Source organism: Schistocerca cancellata, chromosome 8 (assembly GCF_023864275.1).
Source record: "Schistocerca cancellata isolate TAMUIC-IGC-003103 chromosome 8, iqSchCanc2.1, whole genome shotgun sequence".
NCBI lineage: Eukaryota > Metazoa > Arthropoda > Insecta > Orthoptera > Acrididae > Schistocerca > Schistocerca cancellata.
Window position 1 is genome coordinate 401,273,612 of NC_064633.1, and position 23,704 is coordinate 401,297,315.

A 23,704-nucleotide genomic window follows, 5' to 3' on the forward strand; every position below is an offset into this window, starting at 1 on the left:
AAAGGTGGAGTGGGAGGGGCATGAGGTGATGGAAAGAGTGGGGCAAGGGGCAGAGGGACAGAGAGAGGGGGGAGGTTGTAATGGGCAGGGAAAAGAGGGATAAGATGAGTAGCACGAGTAAGCAATTCCCATACACACACATATTTGAAACGTCTGCTTTCACCTCTCTTTTTTTTGCATTTAATCAGATCCACAGCAACATGTGCCTAGCAACAGCTAGTATCACTATCAAATCGTTCTACGGGCACTTTTTAGTTCTAATAAGCTTCTTGTACTTCAATAATACAACGAATACAATGTGCATGCCCTTTAATCATTTTAAAGACATTCAACGAAACGGAATATGCAATTTTAGTACCGACTTTAAAATAGGAAAGTGAGCTATAGCAAATGAACAATAATAACTAATTATTCACAAGAAAAACCAAGGACAAACGAAATCAAATTCAAGGACTGAAATACGTGGATTAACCAACGCACGGTAACAGGCTTGAGCTCGGCGTAAGCCCCGAACAGTTACTCGATTCAGTGCAGATTCTGAAACGTAAACACAGAAAAGACATTAAATTTATATGACATACAAATGGTAAACAGCGTACGGGACTCCAACGACGACAGAGAAAACTTGTGCAGATAACTGAGTCCTTGTCACCCGCAAGTTCTTGAGGTTAACAGTGTAAAAAAGTAAATTACAGTACACACATGGGCCTTTAATCTCACATGACAATGGAAAGGCATTAAAGACACCTAAATCTGATCAGTACAAGTACCCGTAGTGCAAGTGAAACAAAATTTTGTAGCTGAAAGTAAACAGACAGTGGAAAATTTCTAAAGATACCTAAAAAAATGTTCAAATGTGTGTGAATCCTTATGGGACTTAACTGCTAAGGTCATCAGTCCCTAAGCTTACACACTACTTAACCTAAGTTATCCTAAGGACAAACACACACACCCATGCCCTAGGGAGGACTCGAACCTCCGCCGTGACCAGCCGCACAGAAAGATACCTAAACTTAGGTAATACACACATGAGTGGAGGAGGTAAAGACAATCGTTTCTGCATGAAGCTTAACAGACAGTAAAAGAAACCTTAATAATTCTTAAACGTAGAATACAAAGGCACCAGCAATGCAGATAAAAGCAAGTCTTTCTAGGCAATGTATGCAAAAAGAGAACGAGATGAAATAGAAGCCCTCTTCACTCAGAAACTGGGCCACGTGTCTCAGGGACGATTTTATGGTGTAGTGTTTACTAATTTTATTGTGCCACGTATGATAATATTCGCCGGGAATGATTTAGTAGGCCCATTTTACAGGACCCCTGGTTGTTTCATTGATCATAAAGATCTCTTAACGTATCGTACATTTCGTATTGCTTTACACTGATCCCAACAAACAGCAAAATAGCATAATAAAAGGAAGACGAACTGGTTTCATACTAACATTAATACAGGTACTGAAGGAAAACGCATGACTTTAAACGTCGGCGGACATCCCAAGATCGAACTCTTACAGGAATCAAAGAAGTGCCGCGACTAATGACGCTGAAGAGCAGAAACAATGCGTTACAAGTATTAGTTGAATATATGGACGTGATAAGAGATGTGCTATTGCAGTTCGTGCAGCTGCGGTGACCAATGTCTCCGGATGGTGTAGTGGTCAGCGCTACTGCCTAGTAAGAGGAGATCAAGATTCGAATTGCACTTCGGCACAAATTTTCAGCGTGCTCTATTAATATAAATTAATGTGCCCTTACAGCTTATATACGTGAAAAAAAGTTTTGCATCACACCGGCTCCCAGACCTCCTGAAGACAGACATTGACTGCGGATATTATATCACAGACAGTCCCTTTTACTGTTCAGAGATATCACTAAGTCCGCCCAATGAAGTAAACAACCATACATGAGCAGTGCCTATTAGACATAGGGGATCCGACAGCAGATCCATTCCAGGCATTCCACCAGGACGGAGGTAAACGGCTCTAGTTGCCTGTAGTTCAACCATTCCTAGCGTCTGCATTTGTATCTTTATGCCAGGCAGGGCTCCCAACAAGGGAAGCGTCCAGGCGTCTCGGACTGCATCAAAGCGATGATTTTCGGACATAGAGAAAATACAGAGAGGCAGGAACTGTCGATGACATGCCTCGCGCAGGCCGCCCGAGGGCTACTATTGCAGTGGATGACCGCTACCTAAAGATTATGGCTTGGAGGAACCCGGACAGCAACGACACCATGTTGAATAATGCTTTTCGTGCAGCCACAGGACGTCGCGTTACGACTCAAACTGTGATGCACAACTTCACTCCCGGCGTCCATGGCGAGGTACATCTTTGCAACCACGACGCCATGCAGCGCGGTGCCGAATGGACCACTCAGGATTGGCATCATGCTCTCTTCACCAATGAGTGTCGCATATGCCTTCAACAAGACGATCGTCGGAGACGTGTTTGGAGGCAACCCGGTCAGGCCGAACGCATTAGATACAATGCCAAGCGAGTGCAACAAGGTGGAGATTCCCTGCAGCTTTGGGGTGGCATTATGTGGGGCCGACATACGCCACTGGTGGTCAAGGAAGGCGCCGTAATCGCTGTACGACACGTGAATCCCATCCTCCGACTGATAGTGCAACCATATCGGCAGCATATTGGAGAGGCATTCGTCTTCATGGACGACAGTTCGCGCCCCCGTCGTTCACATCTTATGAATGATTTCCTTCAGGATAACGACATGACTCGACTAGAGTGGCCAGCATGTTCTCCATACATGAATCCTATCGAACATGCCTGGGATAGATTGAAAAGCGCTGTTTGTGGACGACGTAACCCACCACACACTCTGCAGGCTCTACGCCGTATCGCCATTGAGGAGTGGGAAAATCTGGACGAATTGTGCCATGATGAACTTGTGGATAGTATGCCACGACGAATACGGGAATGCATCAATGGAAGAGGACGTGCGACTGGGTATCAGAGGTACCGGTGTCTTTTTATTTTGTTGGTTGTTCGTTTTGCACACTATTAGAACTGCGCATCATTTGGTGTTTGGTGTATCTGCACCCTTAGGAGAACACAAATTTCATTTTAGAAGTCATAAAAATTTGTTTATCACTAACTCAGCGCAAAGCAATTACTTATGATACAAGTACAGTTCACAAGAAGAATAATTATCGTTGTTATTTTGTATTCAGTTGAATGTTCTTCATCATGATCAAAGGCAAGAGTTCCCTGTTATTATTGATAAATACGAAAGTTGCTTATTATTAACAGAAGCATGTTTTATATGAGTTCGACGGATCGTCGAAGTGATGTCTGATAATTTTTTTTCCTTTCTTTGTTTTATCTGTTTATGAGGAAAATGCATATGGTAAACCCGTATTCTTTCCATTATTTTTACTATTACATCGCTCTGTTTCTCATTATAACTCAACAATTTGAGGATGAAAAATGAATTAAAAATCGATATTTCAATTTTGCTATAAATATTTTTTATTTGTTGTTAACAGACTGCAGGATAACTAGGTGGAAGAAAAATGTTCCGTAGGTTATGTGGCTTTTATATCTCCTTGTCCCGGCGTAACCACAAACGCCGGAACGAAGGTGCGACACGAAAGGCCAGTGACCTCAGTGAAGAAACGGAGGCCAATGGTGCGCGGAATTCGACCGCGCCGCCCCAGACGCGCCCCGTACAGTAGCTGGATATATACACAGCTCCTGGTAGCCCCGGGCGCACATGATCTGCCTCATTCAGCAACGTGATTAGTGCTACGCTGTCTGAATCAGGTGTTTCCTTGGACTCTGTGTATAACAAGAACTGTACTGTTTTCATGTTGCCTCTTGCTAGCGACATTTGCTATAGTCAAGTTAAATGTTGTTTGCTTTCTGGAAATAAATTTACTGAAGATCTTTGTTTGTAATTGTTGTATAGCATTCCCAGAACGCTGCACCCCGTAGGCGCCCAATTAGGCCAAAGTCTTTCAGAGGCCGTGCCCACAATAGGCAACGGTGCTGCTTACAGTGACTGGGAGGATTACTAAAACATGTCACAACAGCAGTTTCATTAATTGTGATATGAAGAAGTTGAAAGAGAAGAGCAACAGTTACAGACCATTAACCAATATTGTAGCTTTGTATCTACCTATGGATTCAAATGAAGCAGACCTCGGTTGAAGCTGTCAAGGAACCGGCAACACCGAAGTACGTAGACATTCAAACATCCGTGGTATCGGTATGTCTACCAGATACCTGGACCACTTTGACCTAGAAATGACATTCATTTAGTCACGTGTTCTTCATGTGACCCAGAAAGTTGTGCATGACGTTTTGGGGTCACGAGTCAATAAAATCAATAACTAAATAAAGAGTTGCAAATCAAAAACCATCACCCCTTCTCTTATCCTCCCCCCTATTCCCTCACTCCTATTTTCAGCAAATCATAGCGCAGTATTGAAAATGAAACAAACAATTAAAAATTCGAAGAAGTCGAACATAGCCTAGTGGTGTTAATGGGAAATCAGAAGCCTCCCTCCCTCCACCACATTTCCCCTATCTCCCACCAATCTCTGTGCAATACCCAAGACGTATGAAACAGAGCAACTGACTTTCCAGCCGGCCAGACTGTATTATTACAACGATGAGTAAAAACTGTGTAAAAGTACCTTTTTCCCGATGTAGACTTCAAGTTATGGCTCTTACCCCTCTCTCCCTCCTTATCTAGGAGCAATCAAGGAGCAATATTAAAAATTTAAAATGATGGAAACGTTGTTATATTGTTCTCTACACCAAGGGTAGTCAAAGGAGGCAGGTTTCGGCTACGATTGTGAACGGGGTCGTTGTCAGTTACCGTTAGTTCCCTTTGCACGTACACACATTGATTTTAAAACGGTAATTCCAGACTCAGCAATAAATAAAGGTATCACACGTTATTAATGAAGGAATAAACAACTGTGTAATTAATAGTGCTTTCAGCGCGTTTCAATTTACCAAATGAGCATAAAATACAGACACAGCAAATAATGTATTAAAAACAAGCCAATGTGATGTCAATTAGAATTTTAAGGCAAGTAACCAGGATGAAAGCCTTTAACGCCAAGAACGGCAATTACAAAAATTTAACAAACATACTGTAAAACAGCTATGCAATATCAAGGTTAATTTAAAATGACAGGCAACTGATCACCAAATGGGCTGGGCAAAATGATGGTAAACTTAGGAGCACAACCATTTGAACCTGCTGTACGCCAAGAATGGCAATTATATAATAAATTTTTAAAAAATGCAGTAAAATAGCAAACGTTAATTTAAAAGGACAAGCAACTGATCACCAAACAGGTAAGACAAAATGATAGTAAACTAGGTAGCACAATCATTTAAACCTGTCATAACCCAAAGAATGGCAATTATATAAAAATTTAGAAATATACAGTAAAGCAGCAAATACAATAATAAAACACAAGGCCTAGTCACAGACGATGCACCAGGAATCGACCTCTGAGTAGGTCCAGCAAAAAAACACTTTCACGTGCGATGAAATAGGCAGCCAAGAGTTGCATTCAATTCAAAAGGTGGTAACCCAGACTAGTGACAGTCTAACGAATGACTAATGATAATCTTGCTGAGGCTACCTGACGTCCAATAAACCAAATGCAAAGATGAAAAAATGCACCAAAGCCGGAAGCAGCGGTCTGGATTCCGCCCACAGATTACTGTGCATAGAGTGCCCGGAACGAGAAAGGAATCACTACCACCATAGCAGAGGAAACGCCAACCAACCTACAATCAAGAAAGCTGTCAAAACATCACGAGTCACTGGTCAGCAGCGGCAAGGCGAGGAAACGTACACTGCCCTCGTGACCACAGGCCTTCGATCCGGCAGTCCATGCACGCCACCAGCGCTCCTGGCGTGTTACTGCACTGCTCGGACCTGGCTCCTCCTGTCCACACTGACACGACCCGGAAGAAGCACGATGTCGCCCCAAAGATAGGGCCACAGTTATTACACATCGATAACCGCCGCAGCTGCCACTAGCGGACAGGCAACGCTTGCGAAACCAAGCGGCGCCAGTCAACACGAGAAGTAGAGAAGCAACCGCAACCATGTCAACTAAACGATACAGTTTGGCCTTCAACAGAGGACAGAAGCCTACAAACAGCACCAACGCGAGCCGCAGCACGTTCAAATGGCTCTGAGCACTATGGGACTTAACATCTCAGGTCATCAGTCCCCTAGAACTTAGAACTACTTAAACCTAACTAACCTAAGGACATCACACACATCCATGCCCGAGGCAGGATTCGAACCTGCGACCGTAGCAGACCCGCAGTTCCGGACTGCAGCGCCTAGAACCGCACGGCCACCGCGGCCGGCGCCGCAGTACGGCTCAACCTTCCTCTCTCAAGGAGTGACCTTGGGGGGCGGGGGGCGTGTTAGGAGACCCAACTAGCGTTCTAACCAAACTTAATTTGGTTGAGGTGGACCCAGTATTGCATACCGCTACGATTGTCCTTAAGCAGAAGATTAACTGGGCCTAAAAGCCCCATCGTATACAAATGGTTCTTAGCACTATGGGACTTAACTTCTGAGGTCATCAGTCCCCTAGAACTTAGAACTACTTAAACCTAACTAACCTAAGGACATCACACACATCCATGCCCGAGGGAGGATTCGAACCTGCCACAGTAGTGGTCGCGCGGTTCCAGACTGTAGCGCCTAGCGCCTGTAGCGCCTTTTGGTGTGAGGTACGGGGCCCACATAATCAATGTAGAGTTGGTCTATGGGGCAAGATTCACACTCAGATCTAAGGAACCCCTGTTGAAGAGCGATATTCAGTATCGCCACACGACACTAGGAAACCATTTCTCTAATGTGTCGGTCAATAGACGACCAAGTCAGACGCTCCTTAATGTTCTGCAAGGTCTTACAGGTTCCTAAATGCCCGCCACTCAACGAGTTGCGATAATAATGGAGAAACGGATTGAGCCGTACGTGTCTCGTGTTCCCGCCATCACGTATTTTAAAACCTGTTTTTAACGTAATTCCACCTCACTATGTTAATTTAACTTACTACTGTCACTGAGTTGCTGCCTTGCCTAGCAGCGCGTATCGATATATTCCCTCTTATAGTATCCTTGTTCGACTGCTATTACTTGCCGGTCGTTGTCTGCTGTAAAAGGTGTTGATCGCAGTTCGCGTCGGGAGTTGGGATAAGGAGTCGGTCGCAGTTCGGATTGGCAGTTCGACGTCGCGAGTTCGGGTCTGACAGTCAGTTGGAACGTGTCTGGAGTGCAGTCCGGACCTGCCAGTCGGGGAGTTGCAGTGCAGCACTAGTGTAGTCGGTTTTCAGCAGTAAGCTCTGCGTCGACATTGCTCGCCCGACTATTGCCGCCACACATCACTTGAGCCGGGCCACGGTTTTGGTGGATCATTGGTCGGTCGTCCTATTTGACACGACGATTTCTACGAAGTTTTGGTCATAAATCTGAATGAAGTTGCGAAATTGAAAAATGCACTCAACCTCTGTAATATCTATACATATATACATTGTAAACCTATTTTTGAGACAAGAGATGTTGGTCACAGAGGTTAACTTTGCTTTGTCGAAGCAAGTCAGAGAGGCTGACCATCTGTGTGGTGGAGGCAGCATTGTTTAAAAAGGATTTCGTTATAACATCTTTTGTGGAAAGATATTGAGCAAATGGGATTATTTTGATGGAAGAATGATTAAAGCCAGCTTTTAAAGTAATCCAGTCTTTTATATTCGAACAATATAGATTCTCATTGTTAGAACGTTACATATGCTTGAAGTTCATTGTATAGATTTTGTAATGAAGCACATGGTCTGTCATGCAGTTGGTCTGCCTTATAGCAGAAACACGTCTGAGGGGAAGCAGTTGTACAAGGAGAATTATTAAGAAATACTTTGCTAACTTGTCTATATATGAGATATTTATGGAAAGGGGTATTATTATTGTTATGGCTTAATAAAGCTCAGTTAAACTTGAATTCCTTCTTCTCATTATCAGTCGTTAAGATTAATTCTCCATTTTCATTTACTTTGATGAACCTGTTTGCCAAGTCGTATTGCACATCACGAGTTGTGTTTTGAGAAGCATTTGTGAAAATTGGTAAAGCCGGCCGGAGTGGCCGTGCGGTTCTAGGCGCGTCAGTCTGGAACCGCGTGACCGCAACGGTCGCACATTCGAATCCTGCCTCGGCCATGGATGTGTGTGATGTCCTTAGGTTAGTTAGGCTTAAGTAGTTCTAAGTTCTAGGGGACTGATGACGACAGACGTTAAGTCCCATAGTGCTCAGAGCCTGTGAAAATTGGTAAAATACCGTCTTTCACTGCGCATTGCAAGTACGGCAAATGAATCTTGATGTGTAACAGTCACATCGTTATTCATAATAGCAGTCCACCTGCTTAGCAGAGTCGTTGCTCTCTGTAATAAATAAAAAACTGAGTGAAAGGATCAACAATGAACTTCAACGAATGTCATGCGGCGTCCGATAGCATCAAATACAACGAACTATAATGAACAAAATGCAGAAAAAATTTGTGGTAACGTGCTAGCCTACCTTGTAATGGGCCCGGGTTCGATTCCCGGTCAGGATGGAGATTTTCTCTGCTCGTGGGCTGGGTGATGTTTTGTCCTTATCATAATCTCATCATCACCGACGCACAAGTCGCCCAATGTGGCGTCACCTGAAATAAGACTTGCACCAGCGAACGAACATTCGCGGGCGGGGCCTCCCAGCCAACAATGCCACACGATTATTTCATTTCTTTTCCTATTAGGATAGGAAAATGGGCAGAGCAAATAAGCGTTCCGTGCGCACAGAGAGGCCAATAAATTTGTTTATCATAGGAGTTCATGTCCACTGTAAGGCACCATAATTTGCAGCGTGTATCTGTGGAAATAATATAAGTAGCAGTTCAGAGGCTTAACAGCAGTAAAGGATTGGAATAAAGTGCAATCTTGTAAATTTTCCAGCAGTTTTATCTGAAAGACAGATGAGTTAATATTTATGTTCAGTTACTACGTTATTCCAATAACAGTTCTGATACAGTTATGTTTTGCAAGATAAGCAATATTAGATAAATATTAGCAACACTCAGTGCCAACATTTTAAACTGTGACAGTTTGTTTTACAGTCAGATGGCGTGTGATTGAAAACGGATTGCTTTCTTGCAGACGAATTGTTTGATGTATCAGCTAGTCTGTATTTCGCATCGTCTATCGTGAGCTCCACTTATTTTAGTTCAAAAAATATTTCGATATCAAAAATAAGTTTCACACATTTCTCAGATACAATCTTGAGAGCAGCTCTACTGCTGTCACGTCTTCGAATGAAGCAATTGTATAACTATAGAATTCACAATGTCCAGTGTTTTATGACGCTACACGACAGGTTGGTTTATTTGGATAGAACCGTATGGCGCCCGAAGATGGCATAATGAAATGCCGAAACTCGTTGCCTTCAGAATAAAATAAAATAAAATCTTACGGTACACGGCCGCTGGTGAATTTTATTGACATTGACAATCACATGAATATGTCTTGATTATTATTAACTGTAGCTTGCCTGCATCTCGTGGTCGTGCGGTAGCGTTCTCGCTTCCCACGCCCGGGTTCCCGGGTTCGATTCCCGGCGGGGTCAGGGATTTTGTCTGCCTCGTGATGGCTGGGTGTTGTGTGCTGTCCTTAGGTTAGTTAGGTTTAAGTAGTTCTAAGTTCTAGGGGACTGATGACCATAGATGTCAAGTCCCGTAGTGCTCAGAGCAATTTTTTTAACTGTAGCTTCCATTATCAACTGCCACGTCTAACTTTGTCTTCATCATATCTAAAGCGTAAATGATCGTCATCTAACAGATCTGGCAATTTGTTTTCCTTCCTTCTGTTTTTTATTCTTGTCAGAAACTGGTTAAGCTGATGGTGCTATAGTTATTGGAGTTATCTGCCCTGGTCTTTCTACCCTCGAGACAGTGTGTATGTCACTTTTCCGAAAGTCTGAAGGTATGTGCCCTGTCTTGTAGATTCTGCACACCACCTTGAATAGTCGTCTTGTTGCCACTTTCCCCAATGATTTTATAAATTCCGAACGAATGTTATCCATCCCTTTCGCGTTCTTTGATGGCAGGTCTTCAAACTGCTGTTAAACTTGTTTCTCTGACACTGGACGACCTCTGTCATCGATATTGTCTCACAGCTCTTCCTGTATCATCTCATTAGACAGCTCCTCGTCCTCGTGGAGGCCTTCAGTGTACGGTTCTTACCTCTCATTTTTCTGCTCTACGTTTAACAGTTGTGATTGCTCTTGAACTTTTAATGTTGACGATTTTATTTGGATTTCACTGAACTTTGATTCTACTTTTCAATATGCTTAATCAATTATTTCAACGAACATTTGTTTTTTGGTTTCTTCGTTTAATGTTGCTGTCAGTGAAGTTTTTTAATATACACAAGTTCCAAAATCATTGCTCAAATCCGTGTGCCACTTTATTTATAGCGAATTGTTTAGTAAAAGTAGGAGTAAACGGTAATTGTTTAAAACGTATCACAGTGGTGTAGAGGAAATCGAGACGAACAGTTTTGTACAGGATACTTGTGATCTATCAAGCCGCGAAACAACCTCAAATCTGCCTACAAAAGCCACCTACTGTACGTCACAGAGGCGCCGCATGAGATTCCTCGTATCCACCTGCTCTCTTATACCACTGGCTTTCGTTATCATTAGTAGCGTATTGTTTCCCGTGAGGAAAATGATCGGAAAATTTCGGAAAAATGCAAAAACTAGCTGTGTTTAGAAGGGCAGAAAAACAAAAATATTTACTTGCTAATTTTATACTGTTAAAATACCCAAAATTGTGAGTAAATGTACACGAACGTCAGTTTTACTATTGTGAGTCTACGACAGAACTGGTAGCCTACTAAGGCCGGGGGTATTGCAAAATATATGGCGACACACAAGCACCATAGTGTATTTACCTTCTGCAGGCTAAAAAATGAATATGTACAGTCACAAAGGCAATAAACTTTTTTATATGAAGTTACCAGTTTTGTTCGGTTTCAGATCATCTTCAGACCTTACACCATATGGTAACCTTATATAAAATAAAGTTTATCGCCGTTGTGACTGTTCACATCCATTTTAATTGATAAATAACCGCTGTACACCACAGAGACATGTTCTCAGAAATTACTTCTTTGTGGACTAGTTTGATGTAGTCTCCCGGCTCGATAAACCCGGTTTCTAATTGTTCGTCTTGACTTCCCCTATACCAATGAGGTACGTTGTAAACAGCTATCCTTTACTCCCAAAACGTAAAGGCCCCAGAGAGGCAGTTCTGGCGTTGCTGTTGATAGTGGAAGCAAGACAAAAAAGAAATGAAGACACGGTCATTGGATTTGTAGGACTACAAAAACGTTCGGCTGCGTCAAATTGTGCAAAATGTTCGATATTCTGAGAAAAATAGGGGTAAGCTATTGGGAGAGACGGGTGATATACAATATGCACATCAATCAAGAGGGAGAGATAAGACTGGAGGACCAAGAATGAAGTACTCGTATGAAAAAGTGTGTAACGCTCTGGTGTAATCTGGCGTCCCTGCTGTTCACTCTCCCTATCGAAGTAGCAATGAGCGAAATAAAATGAAGTTTAAGAGCGGGATTAAAATTTGAGGTGAAGGATATGAATGATAAGATTCGCCAATGACATTCCTTTCTTCAGTGAAAGTGAAAAAGAATTACACGATATGTTCAGTGGAATAAACAGTGTGATGAGGAAAGAATATAGACTATAAAAGAGAGAATGACGAAAGTAATTAGAAGTAACAGATATGAGAACAGCAAGAAACTTGTGGTAGAATATATATGGTGTCTGTTCTTTTGAACATGCGCGAAAGAACAGACACAACATATACGGCGTGGAGAGATATTTTGTCACGAAAATTTTAACCCTGGATAGCTGATGCCAGTAGGAATCAAAGATACTAATATTGTGTAGGTCGACAAAGCATCATTTTTTAACTGTGGAAACTTGGCGCCACGGTCTCCGATTGACTGTGGGATTGCCCTGTTGCCATTGGTCAGTTGACGGGCAGCGCCATGGTTGTCGGTTCACACATACAAACATCCCTCGCCCCGTCACTGCCCCGACGTGACACGCACACGTGTCGAATAGGTCTTGCTGTTTGTCTCCACCTCACGTCAGAGACATTCACACGTAAGCTTCGCTTCGCAGCACACACACGGCACCTGCGATTTAGTCATACAGTGAGTATGGCTCCACAGTATTCGTCTGAAGAACAACGAGATATGGTTTTTGTTTATGGAGTAGCCGACGGTAATGCGCCTGAAGCGCGACGGTTGTATGACGAACAATACTCATGAAGACGCCACCCAAACCCGCAAACGTTTACAGCAGTTCACCAGCGACTTGGCGAAACAGCGTCTTTAGCGGGATATCATGGTGATGTTGCAAGACCTCGATCACGACGGGATGCTGCATTTGCAGAACTGCTCTTGAGCGCTCCGAGGGAGCACCTACGTCAAGCACTCAAGCGGTTGGAGACGACATGGGGATCACTCATCGGTTAGTTTGGGAGGTTATGAGGGATATCAGCCAGCATCCATTTAGTTTACACCCAGTCCAAGACCTCAATCCTGTGGCGGTCTATGAACACAGGTCGTTGGTGTCTGTGACGTGTTGTACGAGATCCCGACTTCCCCGCCATTGTGTTGTTCACCAACGAGTGCACCTTTCATTGCTATGGCCTTTACAACACTCGAAACGTTCATTACTCAGCAAGGAGAAATTCTCACGTCACGTACGTCCACGGATCTGATTGGGCCGCTCCCTCTACATCCGCGACTTACCGTGGCAAATTACCTACTTTTTTTTTTTTTTTTTTTTTTTTTTTTTTTTTTTTTTTTTTTTTTTTTTTTTTTTTGGAAACTCTACCTGGCCTGCTGGAAGATGTTTCCCTGGACATATGGCTACACATGTGGTTGCAGCATGACGTGGAGCCCGCTCATAACAGTGGTGCTGTGCGCGGATATTTAAATGAACTCTTCGACGGGCGGGTAAATGGCGGAGGTGATTGTAGGACATGGCCCCCGCGATCATCAGACCTCACGCCACCGGGCTTTTTCCTGCGGGGATTCTTCAAGGCTCTAGTTCACCCACCCGAACGACAACCACCTATAAAAGAAGAGGAATTAATGGATTGCATTCTACATGCCGCCAATCACATCAGGGCAATGCCAGCAATCTTTGACAGATTTCGGCAAAACAGCATTCGACGTTCCCAAGCTTATGTCGCGTCAGAGGGTAGCCAGTTCCAGCACCTTCTTTAAGTAAACAATATCCTAGTTACAAAAACGGCCCTTTTCGAGACCGACACAATTTGTAAAAGACTTTCTGTACGAGAACTAACAGCTGTTGACTGGTTCTTTTCCGGTACGTGTTATCATGAAACTATAATTTGTGTGTCGGGACCCTGGCGGGTTCGCCCCAGGCCCCCAGAGTGAGAGGTTGGCGCGCTACCACGGAACGTGCGGGCCGCCTTGGATACATCGCGATCTCCGGCAGGCAAAGCATTTGCGCTCATGTGTTGTCCAGAGCATTTGGCAACAGGGCAATCCAGTTTCAGCGCGTGGTTCAAAGTTACCGTAGTTTAAAAATTGTGCGTTGTCAACCAACACAACATTAGTAAATTTCGTTTCTAGTGGCATCAGCCATACAGGGTTAAAATTTCGTGACACGTTTTTTCTGTACCCTGTATAACTTACGTGACGACGGCCAATGATCCATCGATGCAGATGCACATCAAGCTCAAACTGTTACGGGAAACAGCGAGAAGCAGCGAGTAATGAGGACAATGGGTAAGGGGCACTACATCGGTGGTGTGGTATAATCTGAGCCTTTGGTTCTGACGCGGGGCTTGCTGGGTTACTCCGTGCGGTAGTCTTCACAACTGTGTCTGGATGGGTTAATGGTCAGCGCATTTTCATAGTAAGCAGGAGACCCGGGTTCGAATCCTGGTCCAGTAGAAACTTTCAACTTTCCTCATTGATATACATCAGTGTCCACTGGAAGACAATGTCATTAATTCCTATTTACCTTAAAATTAAAATAAGTTACCACGAAACAGACGAAGTGAAGTAATTATGCTAACTAGGCATCAAAAGAAACCATCACGGACAGAGCAAGAAGGACATCAAAAGGAGAGTAGCACTGGTAAGAAGGACATTCCTGGCCAAGAAAAAAGTACTATTATGAAACGTAGGCGTTAATTTGAGGAAAAAAATTCTGAGAATGTACATTTGGAGCACAGCGTTGTATGGTTGTAAAACGTGAAGTTTGATAAAACCGGAACAGAAGAGAATCGAACCATTTGAGATGTGGTGCTACAGAAGAATGATGAAAATTAGGTAGACTGATACGGTAAAGAATCACTATGTACTCCTCAGAAGCGGCATGGAAAGAAATGTATGGAAAACACTGACAAGAAGAAGGGAAAAGATTATAGAACATCTTTTTGAATATCAGAGAATAGCTTCCACGGTACTAGAGAGAGCCGTGAAGGTAAAACCTGTCAGGGAAAGTGTAATTTGGAATACTTCCATCAAATAATTGAGGACGAACGTTACAAGAAGGTGAAGAGGTTGGCACAGGAGAGATATTCGTGGCGGGCCGCATCAACCAGTCGGAAGACTGACGACTCAAAAAAAAAAACCCACTTCATCTATTTTAGTTCTTCATTTCTGCAACTTCGTTTTTAACGAGACATTAAACCAGGATATTTTTCTTCATTCCTTCATTTCTGTATTCCAACTGAATTGCTCGTTTTCACTTTAACGCTATATTTATTTAATTGTATCCTGTGTAATCAGATATTATTCCATATGTAAACTATCAACACAAATCGAGTAAATAAGGAGTCTGTTAACTGGAGCAAGTACAAAACTCAGTAATTGTGTTCTCGTCGAAATGTGTTATCCGTTAGTCTGCCAGTACGACTAAAGTGTCTTTCATCGATATGTTGGGGCAGGTTTATGAAGCCTTATATCATAACTACGGTGCGTCTCACGGCTGCTTTGTTCTCCAAAGAAAAGGATCACCTCTCCACCGAACCGTATCTGGACAGCAACTCCTCCTTCCTGGCGTTCTCCCCCCTCACCTTCAAGATGCAACCGCGCGCGAGATAGCCTGCCAGGAGGGATTGCAGCACGGGCACAAAGGGAGCTTCTTAGATGTCCGCTCGTCCTATTATTAGGCTTTCATCCCCCTTCCTTCTGTTCTTTTCTTGATCGCCGATGGCTGCGAGGAATTCTCAGAACCAGACTCATTATCTTCTACCTCTTTTGTTTCTCTTTTCCTGCTGGACAGCGGTCGACCAGATTCGAAGAACCAGTAGCAAATTAGATCTTCGTGTTTACCTTCTGGAACACGCCACTGTTATGTACGGTGTTTAGTATCACCGTGGGTTGCTACTGATGTATCGGTGCGAACGAATCATTTTATTCGTTATCGGAACATTGTTATTACAAGCCTAATTTATTGAGGCGTCAGACAATATGTCTCCGTATCGCCATAAAGAGGAGAGAACTGCCCGAGTGCTGGAATCGAGAAGGAGTCAGCATCTTACTTCTGATTAATGATAATACTAGCGGGCTCCTCGTGGAGGTCAAACGTTTTTTGAGTCGTCGAAACGTGTAGAGCACACAGACTTTCGTTTTTCGATAAAAATACGTACATAATCTCTGTTACGCAATGAAACGTGCAAAATATTTCTAGCGCTGTGACCATAAGATACAACGTTCACTTCCCTTTAAAAATTCCAGATAAACAGAGTACAAAAGCTATTCGTCAGGCCTTAAAGGTCCAAGGCCTGTCAGTCGGACGTCGTGACATTCTCTGCCATATAGCATCTTGTGGATACAGTGTGGAGGAGCATATGGTGCGCACACTTCCCTCCCAACTGTGTTGCCGACATTTCAGACCTTGGAGCCGCTACTTCTCAATCAAATATCTCCTCAGTTGGCAGCACGAAGCTGAGTGCATCTTGGACCAGTACTCCCACGAAACAAAAGTCCCCGACACTGTGAGAAATCAAACCCGGATTCCCCAGATAGCAGAGATCTATGGAGGTGGACATCGCAAAGCGTAAAGGGTGTCAAAAGTGTTTAGGCTAAAATACGTTCAACAACCTAGGTCACGTAAATCAATGATCAAAAGCTTACGGACGCCTGACTGAAAATGACTTACAAGTTCGTGGCGCCCTCCATCGGTAATGCTGGAATTCAGTATGGTGTTGGCCCACCCTTAGCGTCGATAACAGCTTCCACTCTCGTAGGCATACGTTCAGTCAGGTGTTGGAAGGTTTCTTGGGAAATTGCAGCCCATCCTTCACGGAGTACTGCACTGAGGAGAGGTATCGATGTCGGTCGGTGTGCACTCGCACGAAGTCAGCGTTCCAAAAAAGGTGTACTGTAGGATTCAGATCAGGACTCTGTGTTGGCCAGTACATTACAGGGATATTATTGTGTAACCAATCCGCCACAGGCCGTGCATTATGAACAGGTGCTTTATCGTGTTGAAACATGCAGTCGCCATCCCCGAATTGCTCTTTAACAGTGGGAAGCAAGAAGGTGCTTAAAACATCAATGTAGGCCTGTGCCGTGATAGTGCCACGCAAAGCAAAAGGGGTGCAAACCGCCTCCATGAGAAATACGATCACACCATAACACCACCGCATCTGAATATTACTGTTGGTTGGTTCAAATGGTCCAAATGGCTCTGTGGTCATCAGACCCCTAGACCATAGAACTACTTAAACCTAACTAACCTAAGGACATCACACACATCCATGCCTGGGGCAGGATTCGAACCTGCGACCATAGCGGTCGCGCGGTCCCAGACTGAAGCGCCTTGAACCGCTCGATCACACCGGCCGGCTTTACTGTTGGTACTACAGACGATACTTGATGACGTTCACCGGGCATTCGCTATACCCACACCCTGCCACGGTCATCACATTGTGTACCGTGATTCGTCAAACCATACGATGTTTCCCCAGTGTTCAATCGTCCAATGTTAACGCTCCTTACACAAAGTGAGGCGTCGTTTGGCATTTACCGGTATAATGTGTGGCTTATGAGCAGCTACTCGACAATGAAACCCGTTTTTTCATCTCCTGCCTAAATTTCGTAGGACTTGCTGTGGATACTGATGCAGTTTGGAATTCCTGTGCGATATTCTGGATAGATGTCTGAGTATTACACTTTACGACCCTCTTCAACTGTCAGCGGTGTCAGTCTACAGACGAGGCTTGTCTGTATGCTTTTGTGCTGTAGCCTACTTGTCCACTCATGTTTCCACTTGACTATCACATCGGAAACAGTGGACCTAGGGATGTTTAGGAGTGTGGAAATCTCACGTACGTACGTATGACACAAGTGACACCCAGTCATCTGACCACGTTTAAAGTCCATGAGTTCCGCGGAGCGCCCAATTCTGCTCTCTCGCGATGCCTAATGACCACTGAGGTCGCTGATATGGAGTACCTGGCAGTAGGTGGCAGAACAATGCACCTAATATGAAAAACTTATGTTTTTGGGCGTGTCCGGATACTTTTGATCACATAATGTATTTATTTAAGACAAATGGCTTCGTCAGATTTCACTGTCATCAGAAGGTCTTAAAAATATTTTTGTCGTATAATCAGCACGATATGGGATGGAATTTTCTCAGTTTGGGAGAGCTAACAGCGCGATCCGCTTTACTTGCTAAAAAACATAGGTCGCATACATTATTTCTTTATTTAAGACAACCGGTTTCAACACACTTTGCTGTGACCTTCATGCCTTAAAAATCGTTTTGTTTTAAAATGTGTTCATTATACGTTGAAACCTCATTCCAAATTGTCAAGTGTATATTTAGGACGGAAATAATTCAGACGGAAAAGCTTCCGAAACATTCTTAGGTAAAAATTAAATGATAGGACATGAACATTTAATAAAAGTACAACGAAATCCAGACCATTAGCTGCTTACAGACGTTGATAAATATAGGTAGGGACAGTTGAATATGGGTGCCCTGACCGGGACTCGAACCCGGAATCTCCTGCTTTGATGGCAAAGTTCTATTCAACTGAGCCTCCGAGTACACAGAGTATAGTGTGACTGTAGGGACTTATCTATGCCACGCTCCCCATGAGACCCACACTTCCAATTTACTGTCCACACACTACATTTGTAGTGCCCACTATACTCACTACTCGCGGCAGTCAATCTACAGATTCCCGTAAGAGTTTGAGCAATGTGAATGCATCCGCACTGAAGAAGATCAATGGTCGGTAAGCCTTATCTATAAGAAAACTAGCTATACCCGGCGAACTTCGTTCCGCCTCTGAAAATCTTTATATGTTAAAGCTGACTCGGCAAAGGTTATTTGCCATATAAACTATCTCTAGGGAATATTTTGGTAGAAAAAAATAACTAACTTATTGTAAGTATGTTCAATGCTGCTTCAACAAGCATACATTCCCACTGGTTGTCGTCACCCAGCAAGCCGAGTGCAAGGCATGCATCTTTATACGTTGGATACTGTTGTTCATTCACTTTACGTATTGTAACGTTGTTGGTTTAATTTGCTATGATTATGGTGCCGATAGACAATAAAAGCGGGTTAAAAGGCTGTGAGCTATCTGAGGAAGTTAACCTTGCATTACTGCACAACTGCTTCACCTGGTATCCAGTCTAGCTTACCAAATTCCCAACCAGACTAACATTAATTATAATCTTTTAATAGTCATATGACATAAAATAACACACGAAGAACGTTGAAACATATGCAAGAGAAAATTAACCACAACCAACCGATTCAGTTTTCAGCCAAAGAAGTTGCGTTCGTAGCAAAATCCTGTCCGTCGTGTAATTACCACACACTGGTATACTAAATTCATACTAACTCTCTGTGAAATCTTCCCGAAAACAATAGCTGAGGGCTATTTGATGCTTACACCACATGCTACACGTGGTCAGCTTGGTTTACACAAAGAGTGTAACTCCACAATAATTTTGATAATTAAAATAAATTACATCGAAACGCGATTTACTAAAGAAAAACCTCGAATTGGTTACTATCGTCTTACTATTAACATGATGGGTCAAACAACTGTATAAGCACGTGGTACTGGTCTCAAAAAGTACACCCCACGTGGGTTGAACATAAAGAAAATTTGCTATATTGAAAAATATTGTCAAGACGAGACAATTCAGTTAGCCGGAACTTAAGAAATCCATTGTCCTACGGACTTAGCAGACACGCACTTAGCCAGAGATCTTACCACTTCAAACGCTCGCCACAGACAGACTGACCTGGTCCCTTCCTGAGGGTGGCTCACAAATACAAACGGAAGTGGCCAGAGGGGCAGCTTCCTATACCAACATGACAAGGGACGGACAGGACCATACTAAGGATAGAAACCTCTTTGCTTTTAGAAAGCGTAGCTACCTGTTCCGACGTTGGTCCTACTGTTCTCTAGCAGACAGGCTTGTCTGCTACCCTCAAGCATGCAACTAGAAATACATTTGCTCATTCATCCTCTCACACAGAAGGGAAGGGGGATGACAGTATCTTATCATATACAGTATATAAAAGAAAGCGGATGTAGGTTCCGTATGAGACTGTGTGACATGAATTACATATAAGCTGTGTTTTAAAGTGGAGTAGTGTGACAGATAGTTCTTGTTTATGTGTAAAAGTAACACGTTCCACTACTCAGTCTCCTCCCAGATAGTCAGAAACGCCACAGTAAATTTAGAAGAGGAATTTATGCCGTAAATGACAACAGATTTAAGAAATAAACATGAAAGGAATCCAGCAGAGACCTTTCATAACCCCAACGCTCCGAGAAAAGACTGTGCAGAGAATTTTCTGGCTATGCTAGGACATTCCCAAGCAGGCTTCTCACACCCTACTTAAACCAAAAGTGTAAAGAAAAGGCAGAAGGTCACCAGCTACTTGCTAAAACACAATAATTTCAACGAATTTTTAAAATGTACCAATTTCAAACAGAAAAAGAACACAATCTGTGACACCTATTTAAAAGATAGTGTAGACCTAATTCGGTCAGCAAGTAAAAACAATGGTTCCTGTGTCAAAAATATGAAAACAATTTCTGGTTGTTACCCTTATGGAGTTCACCAGTATTTGCTCATTGCAAGAGCCAACTGATCACAGGGAAATTTATGACTGTTTATTAACAAGCAAAATTTATGAAAATAGCAAAGGTGCCAAAGCAATTAAAAAAGAACTTGAAAATAACATCAGTATTATAAAGCAGAACATTACAATGCACAATCCACAACAGCAAAAAAAATATAAGAGAAAAGAACATGTTTTACGAAGTGGTTATCTCAAAAAAATTCTATATCTTATAAAACTAATAATTTCTAGAATTAAAATAACTTTGTGGCATTAATTTAATCACTCTACTATATTTCAGTTAGTTAGCAAACAATGATCATTGTGTCGTTATACTGAAACTACAATTAATTATGTGATTGTTACCTTTATGGGATTCCTCACTATAAATATGCCCCATGCAAAGGCTAATCGATTACAGTCCAATTAGAATGAATAGCTATGTGACTGATAAACGAAGCAACGCCACTTCAATGAATTTACGAAACAAAATATCACAAATCTAATACATCACACAAGAACTAACATTGATCAATAAAACAGTTATCAAAGTACAATAGCCAACATCTAAAAAAAACACCAATAAATAAAACACCTGCAAAATACAAGAGTCAGTCTAATGAACACCAATAAATCGAACCCCTGCAAAACACATGAGTCATAGTTTCTCTGACAGAAACACACGTATATGCATTGAACTAAGAACCGTATAATCACTGTTCACTGACACACTCAGTAGTTCCACTGTTCCGTGGCACAATATAAGGGGTGGTGGGGGGGGTTCATCGCCACAGCTGTCAGTAGGGATTTTTGTCCATCTGTTGCGTGCAATCCCGCCGTGTCTGCCCTCTCATGAAGTTTCTCTTGGTGGCCCGTATCACGCACATCTCGATTTGGTTCCATGTTTGTGTTGTCAAATTCGTGCGGTATCCTCGTTTGACACGCCAGGTTGATATTCCTGGGCAAGGATGACACTTAATGACTCTTCTTTGTGCCACCCATAGCTACCAGAGAACATCAAACTATGATTTACTGTCGCTTGACAATGGGCATCCGTCAGGAAATGTTGATAGGCGTCGTTGAAGTCTGCGTTTCTCTGGACAGTATGTGTCAAAAGGCTCCACGCCCCTTGTGTTGTTACATTCTTGAGTTATCCTCAATTGGCTCGCTGGTTTGATATTCCTGGGCAAGGATGACACTTAATGGCTCTTCTTTGTGCCACCCTTAGCGACCAGAGAACATCGAACCATGATTTACTGTCGTTTAACAGTAGGCATCCGTCAGGAAATGTCGATAGGCGCCGTTGACGTCTGCAAGTTTCTCTGGACAGTACCTGTCAAAAGGCTCCACGCCCGTTTATCCCCTGTCTTCTGTCGTTTCACCATGGCCGTCTCGTCACGTTCGCGTGTGTGTGGTGCGTTGCCAGCAGATGGATTTCCTTCCGGTGGACCGCTCGGACATCTCAGGTCATCGCCTCCAGGAAGGGTCGCATTGGTGCAGCTGGCCATTAGCTCCAGGTGCAAGGGAAAGTGTTTGTCGCGTGCCCTTCTTTTGTTGTCGACCGCGCTCCCGAAGTGGCCTAGTTGACAGCGTGTTCTGCTTGGAAACCCGCTAGTTTACAACTTGCCGTCCTCCTCGCTGCTCCCGCTGTCTCGTAAGAGTTTAGCCGGTTCGCTTCCACGTTCTCAACTGCATTCACAGAAGTTGTTCATCATAGTTATGTGATTACAAAATGTCAAACATAATACCGCTTAGTATTGTCTTTCACAATTTTTTAAGAACAAAAGTGAGACTTATTCTTTTTTTTAAATAAAAAAATTACAGGAATCGACAACATAAAAGATAAAAGTTAAATGACTTGACGATATAAAAAAAATAAAAGCGAAATGGCTTGACAGTATAAAAATTAAATTTAAATGAACTCACAATATAATATCTAAATCCACATCACTAATGTGGTTCACTTTCGTTTTAATAAGTCAAATGCTACTTATTTATTCACTAAAATGAATAGGATTATGCCTTGTGCAAATATAGGTCAGGACAGCATAGGGTTCACATGTTATTTACACACACACATGCACACCTGTTGTCTATTCTACAAACTAACTACCCATAAACATGCATTACTCAAAATTCTACTTCTCTCCACTACTAGTTAATCCAACAAGCTACTTCAATGCTATTTCAACAAAGTGTTTACATCACTACAACATTGTTCTAATTCGTCCTCTTCTTGACGCTCGCCGCATATGTCTTGTCACATAATAAATATGGAGAACTTTCCTTAAACATACACAGTAAAAAGAACAATGGTTATTTACACGCCAAAACATTTATACCAGTTGACACACCTGATAAGAGACTCGCAATTATACATCTATGATACTCATATGTTTATACGTAAAACAGTAAGACAATTTCATCTAAAATTACCTTATCACAAGAATTAATCACGCAGATGACTCTGAGAACGGCAAAAATATCTGCATCATACAGGTTATACTACATTTTCTTATCCATATTGCTGCGATTTCGTTCCTTCTTTAAGTTACCTTTAGCTTCCAAATCAGTTATTTCGCCTGTGGTGGTTATCTGGATTCATTTCTCATGAATAGCAAAATTGTGGTCTCCTCTATTCTGTAAAACAGTTTCATCTTAACATATTGAACTTACAACAGACACAAAAGATCCGAATCCTCCTGTAGTTTAAATGACAAAAGATTTGCTTCATACTTATTACCTTAAACCAAGCTTTCCTTCGGTCCCATAATCAAAATTATTTAATCTTCCTCTACCTTCAAGAGGGAAATTTCCCCAGTACAAATCATACAGGCTGCAGTGCATACCGCACCAGCGAAAAAAGTAAGCTGTAATGCTCACAGCATCAGTAAAACACATAAAAGTCGCTTTTCTGGGACAAATATTAACGCAGAATAATTTTTCAGGATCTGGCTCAACATCAGTCAAGATTACAGAAAGGGTCCATATATCTGTTCCATGGTCCATTTGCTGAAAAACTGCTCGTATTTGACTACCACAATAATATTTCAGGGCCACGTAAATTACGCAAACCACAATTCTTCTTTCACCTTGAACGGAATCAATACACTGACGAAATCCATAGATAGCACTTTACATACTCAGCTATAAAGAGCAAAAAAGACATGTATTATCTATATTAACATATCATCGCATATTGGGAAGCCAATGGTTAAACAATCGTATTATTGCATCCTGTTTAGAATCTTACTCATTCCTTTCTCAGAGTTCTCCTATTTTTAAACATTCATACAGCACGCATACTATAGTAAGAGATCCTCATTTATACTGACAGATATAGAATAGTAATAGATAGATAGTAGCACTGAAAGCAGAAAATAGGAAACAAGGCTACTAACAGCTGGGGACCTGGTTTGGCCAGACCCATAATACCCACAGATCGGATATTCCCCTGAGTTTTGTATTAATTCAACACAGCTCTTGATTCTCTCTG